The sequence below is a fragment of the Rhamphochromis sp. 'chilingali' genome (assembly GCF_963969265.1).
Source record: "Rhamphochromis sp. 'chilingali' genome assembly, chromosome: 21".
NCBI classification, from domain to species: domain Eukaryota; kingdom Metazoa; phylum Chordata; class Actinopteri; order Cichliformes; family Cichlidae; genus Rhamphochromis; species Rhamphochromis sp. 'chilingali'.
Genome location: NC_137949.1, coordinates 5336964 through 5361573, shown reverse-complemented (window position 1 = coordinate 5361573; position 24610 = coordinate 5336964). Strand labels below are relative to the sequence as shown.

The window sequence follows — 24610 nt, the reverse complement described above, 5'->3', positions numbered from 1 at the left end:
CTGCTTCAAGGATGGCCAGTAATTACATGCTTACTCCTTGTATTTTATTCAGTGTGTGATGCATGGTGGTGTCATGTTCTCTATGGAAATCTACATTTTTTCCCCTTTTTTATACCTGTTGAATTTGGGATGGCAAGCAATTAAATGTAACCTACGCGTCTGCTCAGTTCTGTTGTGTTTTAATTTCAGAAGCCTTTGTGGCAGTGAATCAGTGTATCACAGGGATGAACAGGGAACGCGGTGTTGTATGTTGCAGTACTGTCTGTGTTAACAAGAAACCAGAGCTAGAAGTATGATCACCCCAACAGGACAAGAGCATGTGTTTACTAGAAGCTTTTGTGCAATTTCTCTCTCTCTCTGTTTTTATGGTCTGTTTGTTGTTTTCAGTTTGAAAGGATGTGGCAGGTGAATGTGAATAGAGGGTGATGAAAAGCAGTTGGTGTTTTATTATTGTTATTGTTATAATTTTTCTTTGTAAACTCAACAGTAATGTCTTTTGTTGCAAAGCAGATCACTTTGTTCCAGCTTGCAGAGGTTGTCCGCTCCTTGACCGGCCCTTTCCTGCGTCGGTGCGTCGCTGGTTTTCTTCTTTCACCATCAGCACCACCTGTTCTGACAAAACTGCAGCCGACGAAAATAAAAATGCATACTCAGACAAATGTTAGTGAGGGTTTGAATGTTTACCAAATCTTAAGGAAAGTTTTTAATTCTATATCTTTTTGTCTTTCACACGTTTTGGATTGCCTGCTGAAAGTCAGTGCTTTGATGCAGCCAGACACAGCTCCCTGATTTGAGTCAGATTTATTTTAGTGGAGTGTTCGTTCATCCACATGACAGCATCCACTGCGTTTGTGGCAGACTGATGAGCAGCTGAAACGTGAAGCGAAGGAATTCTCTTGTTATCATTTGAGCCTTTTCATTTAAGGAATGTGGCCTTGTGTGTTACTGGACGTAGGTGCTTGAGGACCGTTGTGTTTAAATTGCTATAAACAGACATAAATGCCCTAAGATTCAGTGTAACAACTATCTAGAGGTTGTATATCCTGTTTGCTTCCCTGGAAGATAGTCAGATTATAGCACGGTTTCATGCAAAACAGTGACAGCTTTTGTCTCGGCCACTGCACAGTTTGTTTGAGCAAATTCTCAGCCTCCATAGTGAGTGATTGCAAAACTGACAAAATTCTTGTTTGGTGGCGTCTTTGCAGAACGAGCCCAGACAAACCTGAGCAGCACAGGAGCAAAAGCACCATCGCACAGCTGCTGTGACGGTGTTGCTGAGCCGTACTGAATCAAAGCGTTTCACTCCTCATCTACATCTGAACTGCAGCATGACTGAAGATGCCCTGAAGTTGGTATACAGACCTTTAAATTGTAGTTTCATTTTCTCCTGAAAGCCTGAGGAGTGTAAGCACGAAAACCATTTAGCTGATGCTCTTATCCAGAGTGAACAACACAAGAAGGAACTCTTACAGTTAACACCAGATGCAGGTGAGCATAATACACTGGATTCAGCGACCTAAAGTCAGGGGTATAAGGTCAGTGCTGAACTGCAGATTAACAGCAGGTTATTTGCATATGTGTGCCGTTAAAGAGCAGAAACCAGGCGGAAGGGTCAGACGTCAAATGTATAGAGCTGAAATTGCACCGCGCTGCTGTCCAAGCTTCATTTTCCCTGATTCTGTTACTGAGAGCTTTTATCCTTTAATTTCTCTCGACATGAAGAGGCAGGAAGCTCCAGCTTGATGGAACAAAGTTGTTGCTGTCTTATTGTCTTGTTGCTGAGAGTAAGACTTGTTTCATACCTCAGGTTTTCTCCTCACATGCTGAGGTTGAAACTCTGCTGCACACATGCACCGGGAGTTTGTGCTTCCCTTTGTGACCCGAGGAGATGAGAAACTCAGAAGCTCAAATGAGATTAGCGAATTAGTGAAATGGTTTCCACAACAACTGAATTTTTTTTCTTATTTAAAAACCAAAAAGAAAATTGCAATAACAGCCCAGTTATTTTGTAGATTAGTGATGGAGATCAGTTTCATATAAAAAAAAGAGCCTCCTGATCCTCTTGGGTCGTAATGAGAGAAAGACAAAAAACCTTTTGTAAAACACATTGAGACTGTACAAAGGTCTAACTATTTAGTCAGGTTAAAGTTTGTGATTTCTTCCACGAGGCTGGATTTTTTTTAATCCTCTTCTCCAAAGAAGAAGAAGAAAAACGACATCACAGCTTTCTGCTTGTTGAAAACCTAGTCAGATTTACCTGCCGGGCATCCTGATTAAAACTTTGTTCTGACGCTAACTGCTGGATTTCATGAGTTTATCACCACCTGCTTGTGTCTGTTTTGGGCAAGAAAGCCAAATGTTGCTGCGGCGGTGCTAGCATCGAGGAGACTTTGTCCATCACTGGCTATTTCAGAGTTTGCATTACTTCTCATACCTATTATTATGCAAGTCTCCATCTTCATACGAGGGTCAACATCACATGATATTACTTGATATTTTAACATCAGAGCATGTAGGCAAGGATCTCAGTAAATGTAGCGTACCCTCCAATTTGTCACCACTGTAAAGCACCAACTGGCCATGTCTACTCCAAGCGGGAAAGCAGGTAATAAATATAAAAATAAAAGTCTTTCCCTCTGTCAGGTTGTCTGCAACGTTACCCAGCTACCATTAAAGATACTTTCTAAGGAAACTTTCCTGGTGGAAGATGTGATATTGAGGTGCTTCTGACTGACAGCTGGACTTTTACAACTCTAGTTTTTTCTTTTTAGTTGTCATGGATTAACTTATTGTTTGGCCCCCAACTCTCAAGTCTCAGATGTGTCTTTGAAGGTACCCAAAGGGGTCTTTGAATCTGCTTCTGTGTTACTGCACCATGTGATGATGCCCCAACATGGATGGAAAAATGGTGATTAAATCTTTTATTGTGATGAATTATGTCTCTCCGCAGCAGGTTTTCGAGCCTCCGAGAGCTGATTTTCATAGAAATGAACAGAAAGAAATGATTGCCTAGAAGGAAGGAAATCAATCTAAAAACGGATGGTTTGTTTAGGCAATAAAGTGTAGAAATTTGTAGGTAATCCATCTATTAATTTCTGTCGTCATCAATCCATTCCTCCCACTAACGCCCCATGGTCCTACCATTTACTCCCTGTCTACATCCATCTATCCGTCCCTCCGTTCATCTCTCCATCTGCTCCCCTCCCCCCACCCATCCATCCAGTAGTATTCCTGCTAAAAGCTGTCAGGTAGCAGAGTTTTGGCTGAGCCGCTGTTTGTGGATCTATTTCTGGGGGCATTTCAGCACCGATAGGCATCTCAAGGAGACCAAATTAATTTTCAGGTAGAGAGAGAGAGGGATCAGGAGGAAGGAAGTGAGGATAGACGTATGAGGAGAAGGAGGAGGACAGACTTCATAGCCGACTGCACAAGTGCTCCCACTATCAGTACACTACAGTGGCTCTGGAGAGGAAGATGATGGAAAGATGATGGAGAGGAGAACAGAAGCAACGGTGAGGGAGAGAAAGTCATGGGGAGAGAAGAAAAGCAGAAAAGAGGTGGACATTAAAATCAGTAAGGAGGGGAAATGATATATTTATGGTTTTGGGAGCAAGGTTTGGAAAAAATAGACTAAAAAAGGTAAAAATTTAAAAAGAAAATTTTGTAGGGAAGACTGTAACCTGAACGAGACATGATAGCATCAGATATTTCAGTGAATTCTTGTTTCATGTACTCATGCACGTGTTGAAGCCCAAGCATGAGTAAGGAGGAGGTTGGTGCCAATGGATGGGCCTAAATAGCATCAGACGTTAGTACAGCAGAGAGATTTAAATTTCTAAACAATCAAAAGCATTGATAAAGAAGCTCGGCATGACTGTACTCTAAACTTACAACCTGTTCTCAGTTACAGTTTTTCAGACGCTGACTCTCCAGGAAACAGTACTTGTACGTAGTTGTAAGTGAAATTCGAGTCCAGCATCTGAACTAGACGCCATGGTAACAACGATGTGTATTTGTGGCAACCAAATGTTGATCAGTGAGAATTCTTTTTCCTAAAGTTACTTATGCAGTTGAAAGTGCCCAACTCTAACCAAATAGGGGCTGTAAATGTACAGTTAAAATAAAAGTAAAAGAAATAGTAAAAAAATAAAGGCCTACAAATCTTGGTTTGAGGGTTAAGGTCCTGAGATTGCATCACCTCTAGACCTCAGAATAAGAACTTCTGTGGGTTGTCATGAACTTGGGAAAATGACATTAAAAGGGTATCCCCGTGTGTTGGATAAGCATGCTAATGGTGTTTGGCTTTAGTGAAAGAAATGGTGACTGGGTGATAGCTGAACAAGAGTCAGTGTGCCTATGTGACGAGTTGGAAATGACAACTCGTCAAACCCAAAGCACATCCTTTTAACCTAACCATGATATCAAACGTCCCCATAATTTTGGCAACATGCACAAACCCAGATTATTCTTCAAGATGTCCAATCCTTTTCTTTCTTTTTCCCTTATATAAGGAATATATATATATATATATATATATATATATATATATATATATATATATATATATATATATATATATATATATATATATATATATATATATATATAGATAGACATAGATATATAGATATATAGATATATATATGCACACCTAACCAAACCCATAGCAGTATTGTTGGCACAGATTTACTACTCAGCAATGATTTCCAACTGGTCTGTAAAGCTTACCAAAAACAGGCATGACACCTCTTCACAAGGCACTCTAGGCTATGTGAACAAGACATTTATTGATATATTTTCAGTGTAATTGTGTTTTTGTCCTTCTGCGACCTGTAATGTTTCATTTAGATTTATACCCCATTGTGGCTTTGATAATTGGACTGATTATTAAACGTAGTAATCCCAATGTAATAATGAGATTTTTATCAGAGAATTTATTAATGAAATAGTTTTAGCTTTGTGCAAAAAAGATAAGTCTGGTGCACATGGTCCACGGAGATGGTTTAGAAATACTTAGATATGGAAGGTGGAGTAAAGATTTTGTGGAAGATGGAAATAATTAAAAAAATAAGGATGAAAAGAAAAAAATACAAAAATAAGAAGAAGGGACGCGACTAGGAAGTGAGAAATGGTGTAGAGACAGTGCGAGATGGCAGAGAGAGTGGGATATGAGTGATGGCAGACTCACTCATCGACCTGATTGGCTCTCACCAGCGGACAACTGTTGGGATGAATCAAACTCATCCGCAGGCTGGATAAGAGCCTCTTAAAGCCCTGCAGGAGAGCTTGGTTAGCTGCCCTAAAGGAGGCAGGCGGGTGGGGACACCTGCCTGATTGCCCAAAGCCAGGCCTGCAAGTGTGTGTGTTATTCATAGATTTTTTTTTTTATAAAGCTGACTTCATTTTTACGAAAGGTTGAATCCTACAGATAAAGAAAATGGAAATGTTATTGACAACTTGGCAGCATTTCAAAATAATTCTTATTAGAAACTGTATTCAGTTTCTACTTAATCAGCTTTATTAGAAGACTTCAGATGATGGCTAGGCAGAACATGCAACATGGAGTGTAGCAAACAGAAGCTTTTACAGCTGACTTTTTTCACTTTTGACCTTTTAGGTGAATGTGAGGATGTTTGATCTTTAAAGAAGCTAAGTTAGTTGACATTTTCTGTTAGCACATGTTGGTGCAATGCGTTATTGTGTTTTAATGATTAGTTCAGCGATTTATAAATGAGTAACATAAAAGTAATGAGCTATTTTGATAATCGCATATTTTTAAGTCATTTATCTATTAAAATGAAAAAAAAAGGAAAACTAATCTTTGTCATTTTTGTTTTTAATATATATCAAGTGAATATTTTAGGAGATCAACTAATAAAGTAGTTTAAAAAGGAGCATGAAATGAGACTTTTTCACTACTTTTTGTAAAAAATCTGAGACTCAGAATTGGGCATACTTTCATACTTAGTGGTTCTGCAGAGACAATGATGATATTGTTTGCAACAGTAGAGCAACTGTTGAATCTTCAGATAAAAATGCTCCACTTATGCCTCACATGCTTTGTTGTTTTCACATGTTTTATCTTTCCTTTTTTAAATCATTTTTTAACAATGACTCACTCTACTTAAAAAAAAAAACACGCTTAAAAAGAAAATGTGATTTTTCAGTTTTACTGGAATAGAAAAAATCTTAAGTGATTATATTGTAAACCCATGAACACTGTGAAAAACAACAAGCTGAGAAAATGTAAGAAATTCAGGTGAACGTGATTCAGAAGCTTTTATTGTGATTCACTTGAATTTTTTTCAGTTGGCTTTACTAACATTTACAGATTTGGACAAAAGTTTAGACAACTCAAATTTTCTTGTTCGACTAACTATAAGATTCCTCTCAGGTTAAGAATCAAATTCTAGTTCTATTTTTCCGAAGTGTGCCTTCAAAAAACACACAAGTAACAACGAAAACTGAATTAAACGCACCCTCCTGTTTCTAAGGACCATAGTCGTGTCAGGGAAAACCTAATCACTACAAAAGCACCGAAAACTTGGACATATCTGGGTTATTCATGTTAGTAAAGGTCTGTTTCATGAATGCTGATTATATGTGACTTATATGAGTTTCAACTGTTTCAGAAAATGATCCAAAATAAAACTGGAAGCTAAAGTTTCCTTAGCTTCTGAGGTAACGCTTCAAAAACAGTAACTGTTCACAAAGCGTGCATATATTGCTCATTTGTAATAACTCTGACTCTGAAGTGTCTTTTCTGTCGTCCCACAGCGTGACACCCGCGTGCAGCTGTTCATGAGTTGTTAATACATGCTAGCCTGGTGAAAGTTGTTTTTGCAGATGGTTCATGTAACAAGTGAACTGGAAGCACATCAGAATAATGGAGTTTAGTTTTTGTTCATGACGTTGCCCTGACCAAGTGATCAGGTCTCTGGTAAAATTATTATTTTTTCTTTCTTTTTGTTTTAATTTCACTTCAAGAAATATCACAGTATCAAGAAAAATTGAGCCCAACAATTGAGAGGTTAACTGTGGTTTTAAAGGAGTTTTACGCTCACTAATATCCAGTGTTTGAACCATTCAAGAACATTTTCAGGGATCAAGTGAAATGTCAGCATTGCAGAAATTATTAACGAAACAAATTTCTTTTTTCAAAGGGGATTAAGTTTGTAAGACTGACAAGCTTTTGCCTCTCACTTATTGTAAATCTTTATTTTTAACTAAGTCGAATTTGAAAGCCTTACTTAGAACAACAGTTGTTTGCTGTAAGATCTGACATCGTTTCAGGCAGACACCTGACTTTGTCTAAGGGCAGAATCTGTTTTTGCTCACAAAGTGAGGAAAAAGAAGGAGGACAGACTGAGAGCAGAAGGAAAACCAGGGTGAGAGAAAGCAAAGCCGAGAGAAAAGGAGGCTGTGGCGGCGATAGTGTTGGCGAACTTTCAGAAACAACAGAAAAACCACAAAGCACAAAGTTGGCTTTGTGTCCAAAACAGGCCCATTTCCCTCCCCCTTTCCTCTCTCCTTCCTCCCCGGGAGCAAAATAACACAATAAAATGTCCCATTAGCCCGTTCTGATGAGCGAGAGAGAGACACAGAGGCAGGGAGAGAGAGTGGGGGGCTGGTCTGAGGCTTTGGCAGCAAGTCGGTGGTTTGGTGCTTTTTGTATAGCTGTGAGTATTCAAGCTTGGGCCAGATCTTGACACGTTGTTAGGAAACAGCTTGGGCTAGAAAAAAAAAACAAAACAGTCCTGACGCTTTACGTTTTGTTTCAAACATGGAGTTTTGCTCGTGGTTCCCTCTGTGATTTCAACAGATTGGTTTTGTCCAGACATGCATGTAAACACGGTTATCAGAGAAGGAAGCAAAAACAGTCTGCTGATGTGTTTGTGAGTGAAAATTGCTTTCCTTTTCAAACTGAATTTACATTTGTCTTTGGGAAGAAAATGCATCGAAAATGTCTCTGGCCAACAATTGAGCCTCGGCAGCGGCAGCAGCAGTTTGTACGTCGTTACCAAATAACAATGTGTAAATTTCCTGCACGCCACTCTGACACAGACTCTGGTTTTGTCCCAGATGGGGAAATGTATGAAAATGTAAATGATGTTGCACACGGCTGAAACAGTTTTATAAGGGACCGGAAAGCAGCACAAACATGTTGTTAGTTATTTCCTGATTTTACATAAACTAATGCAGTTTTTTTTCTTCTGCCAGTTGTATACCAGCAACGGTCCATCCTATATGCAATTTGTGAAAGCTTTTTGTGTTTCACTTGTTGTTTGTCTTGCAGCTCCTTCGAGTATTGTGACTTGCATTTTTGGCTTGTTCCTGTCCTCTTTTGTCCCGCTATTATAGTATTATGAATGTATAATGTAATACTTTGTTTAATATAAGTCTGATGTTGTACTGATTTACATAAAACATTTACATGATAAACTTGTTGTTTCACATGGGAATACATGCTGAAATAGATCAGAATATATTCATCTATCGTTCATCAGGACAACCTCATAGAACGGTAAATCGATTAAAGAAAGAAATATAATGCAGAAATTGTTTGAAAACTCTTTGGTAAGTAATCAGTTGGCAGGTGTTTGTACACTCAGTTTTGATTTCTGTGTTGTCATACTAATTCTCAGCCAAGCCAACATGTTGCTGGTTATAACACAATAGCAAAACATTTCTTTAAAACCTCTGTTTTTGCACAACAGTCAAAGTTCACACTGAAATGATAAAATGTGAGAGAGGAAAAGAAAACGCGGAAAACTCCCAAAACTCCAGATTTACATGATGACCTCCAGCGAGTGGGGTCCAAACCTGCAGGTAATTCGAGCTATAATTATTACTGGTGATGGATTTTTTAAAAAAAAAACCTGTATACACTCTGAGCTGGATTTAAATTACTGACCAGTGCATGTAATATTAAAATTACCCCACATACCCCTAGGGAAATATATCCTGTCTGAATAGGGGCTCCGTCTTGCACAAAAGAGGACAATGTTGGCTGATTGTTACATCAAGTGGGAATCTGGTTGTTACACTGACTGTTTCAGAAAGTTAGTAAAAATGAAACAGTTTTACAGTCAGACCACAGATCCAGGTAGCAGCATCCTGTAATTTGACCAGGACAGATAATCCAGATAATCTGTAAAGCCATTACCTCTGAATCTGTGATCACTGATGAAACGGTGATCAAAAAATTAAACAATACTATGTTATTATTTTACATAATAGTCACTTCATAGTGCTGGTTGCACTGTGACGATTCGTGGCTTTGCAGTTTGGAATTCCACTTTAAAAATGATGCCATTATAACCCTGTGAATATGTTTGCATTGGAAGGAAATATCAATAATTTGCGGTACACTTGGAATAGAACCATAACTGCTGGGACATTGCAACAATGTAACTTTGCTTCTGTGTTGTAAAAACCAGCAGTCACTTCCCTCCCCCTCACCTCCCCCTCACCTTTTCCCCCTCCTCCTCCTTTCTCTTATTCTCATCTCACCTTTTCCATTCCTGTGTCTTACTCCTCTCCTCTCCTCATGTAGAAAGAGGATGTAATCAACTCAGACCTGCTGAGTCGGCAGCTTCCCACCTCAGGACCAATATCTACCTGTCCTTGAAAACACACACTTCAATTATACTACACCTTAGATTGGTTAAACGCACACACACTCTCTCTCTCCCGCTCCCACACTATCTCTTTGCTTTATTACTCTTTCCCACTTTGGTATTATTTCCCTCCTCTGTGCCCTTCCACATTCTCTTCAGCTTTGCTGTTTTTGTTAGGCCCCCCCCCCCCCCGCCCCCTCAGTTTTTACCACTTGTCTTCTCTTCTTCCTCAGACCCACGCAGGCTTCCATCATGGCCACTTTTCATGTTCTGCCTCATTCTTTCCATGTTCTCTCTTACTTTCTATCTCCACCATACCTTTACCTGTTTTTTACTCCTCTGCCTCCTCCATAGTTTCTTGCTTGAACATGTGCGAGTGTTTAGGTCAGTGGCCTCATCAGATGTATTACAAAACTTGTGAAGTATTTTTAAATTTGTAATTTAAACATCCATCGCTACACAAGACACCTATGATGGCTTGCTAGGTCACAGATAGTGATTCAGTGCCTACCTAAAACTGTAATTAAACTTAAACTGAATTTTGATATGCCCAAGTATCCTGCCATCCCAGCTATACACACTCACAGGTTCCAGTCTACCCCTTTTGAAGCAAGGATTTGCAATCTTTCTTCAGAATATTTGTATAAATGTTTTTTGCTGTTGGTGCACAACACCTGCTTTTGCTAGGAAGCCTGGCTCTACTAGATGTGCCATAAAAAAACGCTGCTTTCTGCCTTCCAGTGGTATGTGCATTTCTGCAGTGACATTGCAGAGAAACCCATCTATCCCAGCTCATTCTCATCCCAAGGATGTCAGTTAGTGCCATTTTCTCAAAGCTGTAGGCTTAGTTCATTGATGCACATGGATTTTTATGGCATCTGTTCCCTGACACAGCAGGTTATTGCATTATTGAGAAGTATCTGTCAGTCCCAACTGGGTTACTGTTGTGCAGCATGGTGTTATGGTGGTGTTAACTAAGTTATTTTCAGTCCCTAAATCTAACCTACGAGTGAAAGCAATAATCAAGCAAAAAACAAATTGGCAAGAGAAAAAGAACCAATGCTGCCAAACCTGAAATTTATGCCGTCATCAGCCCTCCAGCCAAGTAAAGTGGACTTTGGACAAACAAACAAACTTTCTCTATGTTCTGACACCTGGAGTATAAGGGTACCAATGCCACAGGTGTGCATAATGGTGATAGAAAGGAGACATCTGACAAAGTGGCATTAGATCATACCAGCAACTCACACAGATGATGTTTCAGTCACCAGTTTACTGGAATCCTTTTCTCTGCCAGGGTGAAGATGGACACATCAGTGCAGGGATCATTTGGTTACCTTTCAAAAGAAGCGCTGCCATAAATTCTGAAACTTTCTCATTTTTTTTGACAGAAATATGAAAGATATACAAATAAAATATAAACATTACTGCCTCACCAAATGTGTAGTTCACTGAACGTGCTAACAGAGACATAACTTTACTGAATGTCAGGAGCTTTTTATTAAGAGGTCAAAGTGATAAATCTGCTTCTGGAGAGATTTTTAGGATCTTTTCTGTGCTACAGGACATAGCATAGTATAGACACTGTCCATTTTGAACATTATTCATTTGTTCTAATTTAATAAATCTGATAAAGCATTTTATCACACTTCTAATCTTACAATAATACCTTTAATTATTGGGCCTAAAAATTGGCCTTGATAAATATTTATCCCCATGGTTTTGTTGAAATGAACAATATTTGTTACATGATAAAAGTTTTAATAACTCTTATCATTTGTTACATTGTATTTCAATAGGATATTAGAAGAAATGCTAATGTTACCTAACATACCTGATATTTAGGCATCACAGTGTAGCCTTGTAAATAACAGCAGTAGTTAAATCTATTACCTATGTATATATGTTTAAATGTACATAGGTATGTACAGGTTTTGATTCGTGCCTATTTTAGAAAGCGACATGGAAATATAAATATCATTATTGTGTTGCTATAGCGACAACAGCTATAAGGTAAACCGTAAACTGAAAGATTTTATAAGGAACTGGTAGCTCTGGGGTACGATAAAGGGTGACAGTACCAATGTTCAGAGTCGGAGAGAATCATCTTTCAAAGAATTTTACATTTTCTTGTAAAACAAAAATTTAAAGGCATATAGTAACACTGTTAAGACAATAAATAAACAGCATAAAGCTGTAAATGAGATTTTTATGACTATCAATATAAACTGTAACCTCTCTCTCGCTGCACGTGTGTATCCAGCAGTTAAACCAGGTGCTGTAACATGTAGATTAACCAGCTGTTCTCATTGTTGCTTCAACCCCAAGAGGAATTATTTGGAAATTAATTGGTGTATGTGTGCGTGTGTGTGTGCGTGTGTGTATGTGTGTCCAGTTGCCAGGACAGGTGTTGCAGCATGGCAATGATCTGCTGCTCTTGTTGTTACACTCTTTCTCTCGCTCTCTGTGTCTGATGATTCGCCGCAGTGCTCTCACGTCCACATTATATTACATTTATATTTCTCCTTTCGAAAACAAAAACAGTACATAAGCAAATAAATGAAATCCTTACCCCTCCCCTCTGTCTGCTTCATCTCTTCCCCTCTGCTCTCATTACCTCTTCTCGTCTCCTCCTTGCCCCTCATGCGGTCACCTGTTTTGCCCCTATAGGCTGGAAGGAGACCTGGGGGTGAAATAAGTATTGATTATTCTCTGCTACAAATGGAGAGGAGGAGAGGAAGGAGAAGATGACAACAAGGGGACACCTCAGTCAGACAGATGGTTTTGAAAAAGAAGGGAAGGAAATAACAGAATATAGATTCACACATGTTCCACTGCGGCTGGAAATAACTCACTATTTGTGGATTAATCTCCTGCAGAAACTATTCCTTAACGATTCCACTTTGTATGTGCATGTGTTAGATGTTAACCTGACATTTTTGAAAATGATGGAGCTTTTTTAGTGGGAAGCCGATGGGCTTAGAGCTCATAGCCACACAGTGTGGAAGTCAGGGGAGTTATCCTGTAATGCCTGTATTGCATTCTCTTTGTGAGTTGATCAGCACTGTTGATGCTGTTAATATTGTGGTTACGAGCTCATTCTCGAGCAGGATAAATAAACCAGCTCACATGAGTGAGCTGCAGCATTTATGGAAATGGAGGCTTTTCACTTCTTGAGCATCTTTACAATGCCAGCCATTCATGTTTTATTGAATTTAATCCAGTTTTTTATGTTTGTTTGTTTTATTTTTAAGTTGTATTTTTTGTGCATTAATTATCTTATGCACATAAAATATGTCTACCAATTATCACAGATTTGACATTAATCGGTCATTTTTTCTCCCATCCCGTCTTCCCCTCTCTTCTCTCTCTATGAGCGATGCAAAGTGAAATGACAAGCCCACACTCTCTCTCTTTCTCTCTCTCTTAATCTTAACCTTTCTGTCTCTCGCTCTGGTGTCTGGATGTGTGAATGGCGACCAGCTGAGCATTACATGGTGACATTTGGGAGAAGACTCGACCTCATGCTGATCAGAGACGAGCGCTCTTCAAAGAGCTGCCAGACACACACATACACACACACATGCTGAAATATTGCTTCACAGGGGTTTAAGATTAGTCCGCTTAAACGGTTGTTGGATGAATAGCGTTAAAGCCATTATTAATGTACAAACTGTAATCTTCCTTTAAAGCACATTTTTATCTACATGTATTGTAAGTTAGTCCGTATGGTAGGTTAGAGGTTTGTGCTTTAAAACAACATGAAGATCCCCGTTCCATTTCTTATCAATATATGCCACTTTCTTTAAAATAATATTCTTATATATAACCTTATGACATTTTAGAGTAGCACACGCGTCTTCCTTCTCTGTGGCAGCTTTGTGTGGCCTGGAGTTGGTATTGAACTGACAAACTTGCCGACACAAGTGTCTCTGTCACCTTCAGGCTGGTCAGTGCTGCTGCCTCCTCTGCCTTGTTGTTGTTGTTGTTGCTGCTCCTCCATGATGGATCTGCTGTGTGTAATTTCATGCACATGTCCTCCGGTTATTGATGTCTGTACTTATTCACCCACTTGACTCCTACTCTCTCGCCACACACACACACACACACACACACACACACACACACACACACACACACACACACACACACACGCACGCACACACGCACCCCAAACACACCTTCAGCCATTGCCATTAAATGATTTCAGCCATTATGTGCTGCACACACATGCAGGCATTCACATGCAAATTGAGCCACACTCATACGTAAACATATCGATGCAGATTAACGCACACTCACACGTTGCAGTTGTGTGTGCGCAGAGGCCAGAGGCGGCACTGTGAATCCTTATTGTGTCTCTGTGACCTTATTTTAGACATCCGACACCTTCTTGTTGTCACAATGTGAATTCCAATAAAGTTTGAAATTATTCAAACTCTGTAGCTTATCCTTCATTACTTTGTTTGTCCTGCAGCTCTGACATTTGAACTTCGGTGGCTTTGAAAGTCAAAGTGTTCTCTCAAGGGAGCTGTGATTAGGGTTTTAATGAGGTTTGTTTGTATCAATTCAGAATGTAATACCAAACTGCAGGTAGCTAAGATGCTGATAATTTCATGTGATAGATCATGCTAATTGGCACTTGCCACTATTTTAGCTGCTAAACTGATTTATAGACTTGAGATTATACAGCTTCAGGAACAAGGAACCATAGAGTCTGTAAGAACGATAGATTGTGAAGCACCATCTCAATGACTCGAGTTTGGCATTTTAGCTATAAAAATCATGTTTTGATTTGGATGTGACCGTATGTAGTGCATATAGAGAGAATATTTCACCCATACTGACCTCTCTTCATTGGTTCCCAATTAAATTCAGGATAAATTTAAAATCATTCTTCTTACATTCAAGGTCTTGAATAATCAGACCAAATCTTATTTTATAGACCTCATAGTGCCTTATTATCCTAGCATAGTACTCCACTCTCAGACTGCAGGTTTATGGTTCCTGGAGTTTTCAAAAATAGAATGGGAGACAGAGCTTTCATTTATCAGGCCGTTCTACCATGCAACCAGCTCCCACTTTGGATTCTGGAAACAGACACCCTCTCTACTTTAAAGATTAGCTTAAGCTATCGGACTTACAGTTTTTTACAGACGCTAGGACACATTTCCCAATACTTAGGTCACTTTTGCAAAACTCTTCACACAATCCTCCTAACTGACCGTCAGCTTGGCAAAGCAGTTCATTTCACATTCAAAATGCACTACAACCACCAAAACACTTCATTCAGGTCTCAAATAAACTCATTCTTCCAGAACCCTAGCAAAGGTTGACAGCCGACAAACACACTTTGTCACCCACAAAACAATGACCTAAAAAACACTAACAACATGTAGCATTACACAGTGTTTTCTTGTGTAAAACAAGGACACATCTCTGTTTATAATTTCAATGTATGTTACTGGAATGAATCAGACATCATGCAGAATTCGTTAATATTTGTTTCTGTATTTTTATTTTTTTGCACTAAGTAATCCCAAAATACAAGAATTTGTATACACACCATCCACTGATACACATACAATAGTAATGCTAATCTACTCGGTCTTCTCCATTTGGCCACAGGTTCTCATCCACATCACATCTTATGTCATCTAGGGCAATACACCTAGGAAAGAATCTTCTGGCTGCCAGAATTGAAGGAGTTGAAAAATTGAAGGAGTAACAGCTGTGTAGATGTTCATCTACAATGAGAATCAGCTGTGGCTGGTTAAACTGCATTTTTAGATTTAAAATATGTTTCAATAAAATATTGCTGTTGAATTTTGCTGTCTTTTCAAGTTTTGCATTGTGTTATTGTTTTGGCCATAAGTTTAACAGTTTTGAAAACAGTATGTAAGCACATGCAAAATGTCCTGTACGTACAAAGATTTTTGGCAGTTGTTGTGTCTGAGTGAGAAAATAATTCATGAAATTTGAGAGATGTAGTCATTGAATGCATTTTGTGCCAAAACAGTGATAACTGATCCTCAGTTTGGCCCACATAGACTTCTGTTGTGCTCACTGTGTGAGGAGTTTTGCAAACGTGACCTAAGTATTGAGAAATGTGTCCTAGCGTCTGTAAAAAACTGTAAGCTAATAAGCTAAAACGGCATAGTTAGGGTGGATCAGGTGACCCTGACTCCTTTCACTTGATGCATGATAAGTGTTTCTTCTTCACTCACCTCTGTGTTTAGACAGCACTCTGAATTTATAATCAATCATTATAGTGTTTTGTCCTGTCTCTCTCTCCTGAACCCCAACCAGTTACGACAGATGGCTGCACCTCCCCGACCCCGGTTCAGCTGCAGGTTTCTTCCTGTTAAAAGGGAGTTTTTCCTCCCCACTGTTGTCAAGTGGTTATTTATGGGGGGTCATCTGAGTTTTGCGCTTTTCTCTGTATGATTGTATAGTCTTTACCTTAAAATATAAAACACCCTGAGGTTAAAATGTAAAAATTAAAATTGAATTGAATGTTTGGACAGGAAGCTAGGGCAGGGAAATGACTACCGTTAGCACTGGGTAATTAGGATGAATAACAGTAAAGGAATATAAGCTGGTAGGACAAATTATATTAGGTCACAACATTTGTCTGTATAAAAACAATTAAGTGGAAAAGTATGCTAATTAGATACAGCTAAGTGAAATTTTTGTGTAAAAATGTAGTTTCTCTTGAGAAACACTGACGCTTCAATAAACAAGCTGCTTCTTTTGTTTGGCTAGTAACTGACCATCTAAGTTCAGGTTGTTTGCTGAAACTTGAAAGATCCTTCCCTAAAGAGAAGATATCCCTCACATTTAACGGGCATTCTGGTCTGCATTTTGGTATTCCTGCATACAGCATCCAATGATCCAAACTCATCTCATGAATAAAGTATTAACTGTTTTTGAGCTCAAACAGAGGCTCTCTAATTTCCAGCTGATGTTTTCATTTTCTGTTTTTAAAAAGTGCTTCACATGCAAGATTAGGATTCACGATCCAACACTGTAGCAACCTTTCATGAGAGGAATAAAAAAAAATTTAAATTTGTCTTTGGCTCTGTGCCTCCTCTTTGAGCTTATGTACAGTATCATCGTCACTGCTGGGTTTACAATCTTTTTCTTCCAAGACTACTGGATCATCTCGGGGATTATTAGAAGCCTCTTTTGAACCAACAAATGATTGAAAAAAAAAAGACCAATTATTCCAGCACAAAGCTTAAATCATAGCTTAAATCCAAACACAAGGTTTGGAAAGGTTCCCTTGAAAGTGGTATTAATGGTACAAAAGTATGCGTGTGCATGTTACTTTCTTTCTCTCTGTGTGTGTGTATATATATGTGTGTGTGTGTGTTTATGTGTGTCTGTGCGTGTGAGTGAGTGAGGTCAGTGTGGTGGGTGGAGGTTGGGAGGTGACACTCTGAGCTCTGTAGTGGAACAAATTGAAAGCCAAGCTAGTATCAATCACTGTGAAGCCATACTTAATTGTCCTGGACACACACACACACACACACACACACACACACACACACACACACACACACACACACACACACACACACACACACAAACATGGGAAAAAATGGTAATGAATTTCTGTACACTGTTTATCAGTGGATGAGAAGATGGGGCATCTGAGAAAAGGAGAAGAAACAAAGGCAACAGCAGAACAAATGTTATATAAACTACAAGACTGAGAAACAGATGTCTTTGCAAACACACAGAATCTGCATTCATACAGGGTTTGCACTTAATACAGTTTATTTTGCATATGGTTTTCACATTTATTCTTCATGAACTATCCTGTCACCCCAAACATGGCAAAAAAAAAAGGATAATCAATGCCTCAAAATAGTTCCTAACACCCATGGCTGGATTAACTTTCAGCTGCTGGCCCTTTATTTATCACCAGTCTATCTGAACAAACGCACTTACACTATTTTCTACAACAACTGTTGGTGGTAGTTTTCAGCTTCAATATTTAAAATTACTTAAAACAAAATGCCATTATTTGCAAATCTCATAAACCTATATTTTATTAAGAATAGAACATAGCAAATGTTTAAACTGAGAAAATGTAGCATTTTAAGAAATAAATTAGCTCATTTTGAATTTGATCACAGCAAAACGTCTAGAAAAAATTGAGAGTGAACATCAAAGGCTGAGAAAGCAAGTGGTACTAAGAAGAAACATCTGGAGGAACACTTTTAAGCTAATTAGATAAATTGGGAACAGATCAGCAACATGACTGGGTATAAAAATAGCATCTTGGTATATAAAAATTGTGGAAGTTTTAGAATAAGTAAAATTGCAGGTTTCAAATACCTCAGATTACATAATATTATCATATTCTGGCCTGAGTAGCAGACACTGCACTAGAAACAGGCATGATTCTGTCATGGAAATCAATACATGAGCTCAGGAATGCCTTCATAAATGCCAGGAAAAGCTCTATCGTGCAAAAAAGAAGCCATATGTGAACATGATCCAAACAAGCCGCAAAGCTCCTCCTGGACTAAGACAAAGTGTAACACTTCCATTCAGATGAAATGTACAAATTGTTTGGGGAAAAAATGGACGTCGCATCCTTTGGAACAAAGTGGAAAGAGGCTGTACGGCATGTTGGAAACAGTCAGTTCAAAAGTCTGCATCTCTGACTGCATGGGGTTGCATTAGTGCCTATGGAATTGCCAACTTGCACATCTGGAAAGGCACCATCAGTGCTGAAAGAAATATATAGATGTTTTAATTCAGAGTATGTTCACATCCAGACAGCGTCATTTTAGAGGAAGATATTGAATATTTCTGCAAGATCATGCTAAACTGCATACTGCATCTGTTACAGCAGCATGGTTGTAACATCCTGCTGACTGCTGAACCAGCTTTGAAACAAAAATTATAACTTCAGCTAGAATCTTCTGTCAGACAAGAATGAGACAACATTCCTCTCCCTGAAGTCCAGCAACTGGTCTCCTCGCTTACCAGAAAATTACACCATTGTTAAAAGAAGAGGGGATGCTGCACATTGGTACATTTTAAGGTCACTGTGCAGCACGTGACCTTAGTTTGCAGTACTGCAGCAAAGCCTTTGAGCTAGTTCAGAGAGCCAGCTTGACATTCTGTCATTATGCCTCACATTCCTTATCCTTCCAGTTTGGTGGTGTATGTTCAGGCTGCAAAATTTCCCATCTGTCCCTCCGATGCTTGTTTTTAACGATAAAACAGTTGTGTCTATTTGCACAGGGAATTAGCTACGGAGAGCCTGCAGAGAGGGGTTTTCAACCTACTCACATGAGCTTCCATAAACCTCCATAAACCCACCAGAATATAGTACATAACTGTGCATTTGGCAAATTCTGATTGGTTTACAAGTGGGCTTGAATAGGGTGCAGTGGACAGTTTTCATGGTTTTTTGTATGTTACATTGTCCAGAGCTCCCTACAGCCTGCCAATGCACTGCCACATTTCAGTTCTACGGCTGCACTTCATTGCCGCTTGCTGTTTGAATCCCTCCACCACCCCAACAGCCACCTCAGTTTCATGGAAGACGTTAACATAGCACTCTCAGTTTCTCCCTGTATCATATTTGAGTAATGAGATCAGAGCCAAGACGCTAAACTCGAACTACATTCTGCTGCTGTAGTGAAATGTAAGCTGTCTAACTGAAGTCAAATTACTTACACCCAAATAATGTATAATAATGTAATTAAGCCTTTTTAAGGTGTTAAAAATGTGTGTTCTGAAGGGACTAAAAGGCTTAGATGCTCTTATTAAAAAACAAAAACAAAGAAACAGCATAATGTAAGGGCACGACATGAAAGACAAAAAATGTAACACATATGTTAAACAACTGAGAGATTGGCTATACAGTTAGTAAATCTAGGCCTGTCAGTTGCGATCACACTTTTTTTTAACTCTCTCATTTCGTGTGTGTGTGTGCGTGTGTGTTTACTGGCAGCATATTGTTTCCCTGTTTGGCCAAATTAAAGGGAAATTCCATTAATTTTTCAGCGTGGCTTCTCAGCCTGTCAAGGTGAATTTGCATTTCTATCTCACAGCTTAGCAGACGCTCGTTAGAAAACAGAAATGCTGAAATTGTAAATTGCAGAAAGTTGTTTTTTTTCTCCCATAAATCAAACTGCACTTCTCCACCTTGCACTCTTTCGCATATGCATGCACATACATATCCATGCAAATGCTAAAAGTTGTGCTTACACTAACACATATAAATACCTGTACACACAACTCCTGCACGTCTTATTTGTGTGTGTGTATGTGTGTGTGTTCATGTACTCCACGTGCACGCACATCCCTATAGGTGTGTATGTTGTTGTTAATTGAAGTGTGAGGTCCATGACAGCTATCAGCGGCTCATTCACTACATTAATGAGAATGATAGCAGCTTTAAAAAGACTGTTCCACACTGTGACCAAACTCATTAACACCGGCTTGCATTTAAATACACGCCGCTCTTCTTCCTCTGCTCCTCTTCTTCCTCACTCTTTCCCTTTAACTTTGTCCACGGTCTCTTGTTCTTTTCGCCTGCTCCCCACTCTCTCGCCTTCTTCTATCAGTTTTTCTTTCTGTTTCTTCAGCTCGTCAACAGTTTCTTGTTCACTCACCCTTTCTGTTTTATTTCCAGCTTGATCTTCCACACTGTCTCTTCACTTCTTGCTCCGTGGCTCTTTGTCTCTTCTATTTAATCTTTTGATAGAAATGCTTCTCCCCCCTTATTTTTTCCCCCACCTGGTTGCGCTATCCTACTCGCTACCTTTAGTGTCCTTTTGTGACTTATGTTTTTCTTTATTCTTTCTTTATCTAATCAGGGACCTGTACTAGGAAGTTAAACATACCCAGAATATATTTTTCTTATCTATCAGACTAAATGATCCAACTATGGCAGCATATAACCAGTCACAAACGTGGATGAGTCTACTTGCAGCAGAAGAACTATATAACTATAACAATAACAGGCTATTACAAAATTCCCACTGTGGCCAAGTGCTTGCTTGTAGGGGGTTGTCTGATTGTTGGGGTTTTCTCTGTTATTGTAGGGTCTTTATCTTACAATATAAAGTGACTTCAGGCATCTATTGTGATTTGACGTTATATAAACAAAATAAAATTGAGTTGAATTATCAGTGCTCATTGGAAAAACACCAAAACTAGATACTTTCTATAGACCTTCTTACTATCTATGCACAAAGGTCCATGAGGTTTTCCAGTAAAGCTGACTGGTGAATGCCAATTTTGTAGAAAACCTATTGGTTAGTTGGCAATGGTTTCATAGAAGTGTATCTATTATATAACCAGGTCTGGGGCATGTTATGCTCGAGGGTTTAAAATACTTCAAATCCTTTGTTGCAGTTCAGGTATGTGGTGAGTATTCATTTTCTATTCAGCATTTCAGACTTATTTCTGGAATATAAACCAAAGTTTTGGAATAAATTCAGCACTCCACATTGACAAGCTTTAGCTACAGTCTTAACTCTAAATTAGCAGAGCATAGCACAGGCAAATGTTTGGTAACGATCTAAAATATGAATTCACAGGGAAGTGCCAATCACTTAAAGAACTTATGTCATTTAAAAAAATGGCATACGTGATCTAAAATGTTTCAACATAGTTTGTCACAATGTCACAGTTTTTTGGACAGGCAATGTTTTAACAAGCCAATCAAAGCTCTGCGATAGAAACCATCTGCTGGAAAGACTGCAGCAGTCGACGTCAGAGCTCCACAGTGCTTTCTACTAACTTAGAGTGCGTAGTGCATCCAGTGTTTGTCTGCATATGGTTCCGAGGCCAGAGGCTGCCTGAGCCGTGGAGTGTGAAGTTAGTGACGGACAAATCCCCCACCCCCGCAGCACTACAACACACACAGACAAAACACGATTATCTAAAAGATGTCAGTTAAACAAGAGTGTTTTTGAACAATTAACATTAAAATAGTGATTTTAATATAGAAGTGGCTTGGTATACTAAGTCATTTTAGGATCTGTAAAACAAAGGATAAGAAATTAATTTAATCTCTCAACTTCAATTTCACTTTTCTTTTCATGTTCATAAATGATTCTTCCTGAAAAAAGTCAGAAATATTTTTCAGGCAGCTGTGATACAGTGCCAGCTCAAACACAGAGGGGGTTAAGTGTGTGTGTGTCAATATTTGGACAGGTACCATGGCACTCACCAGATGAGCCCAGCATCTGCTTCTTGGCAAGACATGGATGAAATGACAGCGTGCGTGTGTGTGTGTGCGTGTGCATATGTGTGTTTGCAGTAAAGCCCACTTTTGCTCACCACTCACTTTCAATTGGAAACAAAATATATTTGTATTACGTTGGATTTCCTTCTATCAGTCTCTAAACTCTCACTGCTTATCACTATTCCTTATACTCCTACTTTTTCCACATTTTTTCCACGTTACCTTCGTCCTTGCTCCTTTACCTCTGTCATCAATTCAGTTTGTTTTTATTTACACGAAAATGAATTGAAATGATTATATATAGATCACAACAACAGCTGCCTCAAAGTTCTTTATAGTGTAAGGTAAAGACCCTCCACCACAGTCCACCACAGTGGTCCAGCATCATTCATGCTGTGCAGTTGCTCCCAAATGGGCCTACCCTCTTTCCGTGGCTCGCCATCACTGGGCAGCTCGTTTCTCTAAAGCTAAAGATGTAGCGGATAGAGGAGCTAGCAGTTCGAACCAATCATACAGAGATGACCCCATCAGACGACCTCCTATCAGCAAGCACTTGGTGACAATGGAAAGGAAAAAACCCTTTCTAACAGGAAGAAACCTCTGGCAGAAGCAGGCTCAGTGATGGATTGCCATCTTGGAGGGTTATATTACAGCTTTAGTGTTTGATTGCTAATTAACATTTTTAGATTTATTGTGTCAGTTTTCTTTCTCCTATTGTGCAAGAATATATAATTATACTTTAGCTACTATTTTTCTGATCATGGCAAAACCCCCTTTTTAAGACTAGCTGACTTTTAGCTGATAATGGACATATCAAGGAGAACACTAGCCTCGCCACAGCTGGCCGTTAAGTTAACCTCAGTCCAGTGATGCAGGAGAAAAACAAAACCACTTGACAATTTTTTTAAATTAAGCAATACTTTTAAATGTGGACAGAACCTTTGCCTTGATAAACATGCACTGAGCTGCATGGCTTTGCAATACCAATATGGCTGTCACACTGAATTAAAAGCTGTCAGTGGGTTTTTTGTGTGTTTTTTTGTTTTGTAGAAAAATGGGAATTCGGTCCCCTTCTTCATACTGTACTCATGACTGGTGAAGTGTCACCCCAATATCACTCCACTAAAGTGTCACCATCAGCTAATGTCTATGTATGTTATTTAATAACCAGGCTCTTATAAGACTTTCAGTTATGTTTGATGGGAAAAGCCTGGTTATAAACATTAACAGTAACATCTGATTTATGCTGGGCTTTTCAGAGAGTTGCAACTTGTGTTTTTACTGTGTTACATTGGGACCTTCCAAATATTTAGAAGTGTAGGAATTGCCCTCATATTTTATATTTTGCAGTCACGTGCTGTTAACCTGTGCCAAAAACAACACAAACTCAATGAAAACCCTGACAGATCAGCACATGTGCTAACTCGAGTACCAGTGCGCTAATGGGGCAAGCAGTTCTCAAGTTCAAATACTACACATTGTAAGACTTGTTACATGAGTGCATGCAAATTCAGTCGGGGGAATCCACAGTCAGGGGTATTTAACTGCATACAGAGTTATGTATGCAGTAAATTCACCCTTTGCTGCAAAATGCAGCAAATGTGGATTAGTGTGTTTCACTGCTTTTCTTGGTAAAAGCTGATTGTACTTAATCCTCTCTTATTTATATTTTGAGTTTCCCATATTTTCTTCTTGCTCTTCTTCTTTTCTTTTCTTTTTTACTTTCTTAATTTTTATTTCTTTTTCCTTTTTTTTCTCTCTGTTTGCATTTCCTCAATGGGCTTACTTTGCTTCTTCATTCAAATCCTGTGTTTCCCATTGCTCTCCTCCTCCTCTTTCCTCAGCATTATTCGCCTTAACAAGAATGATCCTTCTCTTTAAAATGATATAAAACTATCAAATGAACTCAAATCACAAAATAAGATGTAAGAGGGTTAAGGCGGATCTCGACTTAGGCGCTCCGCTACATAATCTGCTCCTCACATGACTTCAAAGGAGGCGGTGAGAAGTGCCAGGCCCTCTCCTGTTTACCATATCAAGGCTTTCTCTTGCTGCTGCTGAGGAGGAGGAGGAAGAAGAGCCTGCAGAGTTAAAGAGGCTGGAATTGAAACACAGCGATGAGTTTGTTAAGTTGAGATGCTCATTAGGAGGTTTGGAAATGGGGGGGGGGGGGGGGGGGGATTCACTGGTTTTCTCCTCCCTCCTCCACCTCCTCCTCCTCCTCATATCGTCTTGGTTCTTTTCCCCTGGGTCGTCTCTCTCTTTGACTCCGCGGAAGTGTCGGCCTCCTTGGTTAATTTTCACTTTTTCCCTCTGCCATCTCCCGTGCCTCTTCGCCTCTTCCCTCTCCTCTCTCTGTTCTTCTTCCCTCGCTTGCTCTACACTCCATCTCTCTTGGTGCCTTCGCTGTGATGATGAATGGTGTTTAGTGCCATTGTGGATGGAATCACTCAGTACAGCCAGTCTCTGAGTCATAATCTGGATACACACACTGTATATAGCCAGTTGTCTCGCGTGATAGATTGTTGAGATTGTTGGAGAGATAGAGACGGGAGAAGATGAGCTGTTCACTCTCTATCTTTGCCTCTCATCCCCTTTACATCCACTTCTATTTCTATTGTTTGCTTGTTTTCACTTAAAGTGGTCTTAAATGTGCAAAATGAGTAAACTGTACACCTAAGTCTGGGGTTTGATAAGCAGATCTGGATTCCATTGACTTCCTTAGAAAATCTAATTAAATCCAGCAGTAACAATGGTGAATGGACCA

At 39.2% G+C, this 24610-nt stretch overlaps 1 protein-coding gene across 2 annotated transcripts in view; it reads left to right on the top strand.

Moving 5' to 3' along the window:
• The window catches only part of npas3 (neuronal PAS domain protein 3), a 370655-nt gene that overhangs the window by 5723 nt on the left and 340322 nt on the right, over positions 1-24610 (top strand). The window lies entirely within an intron of this gene.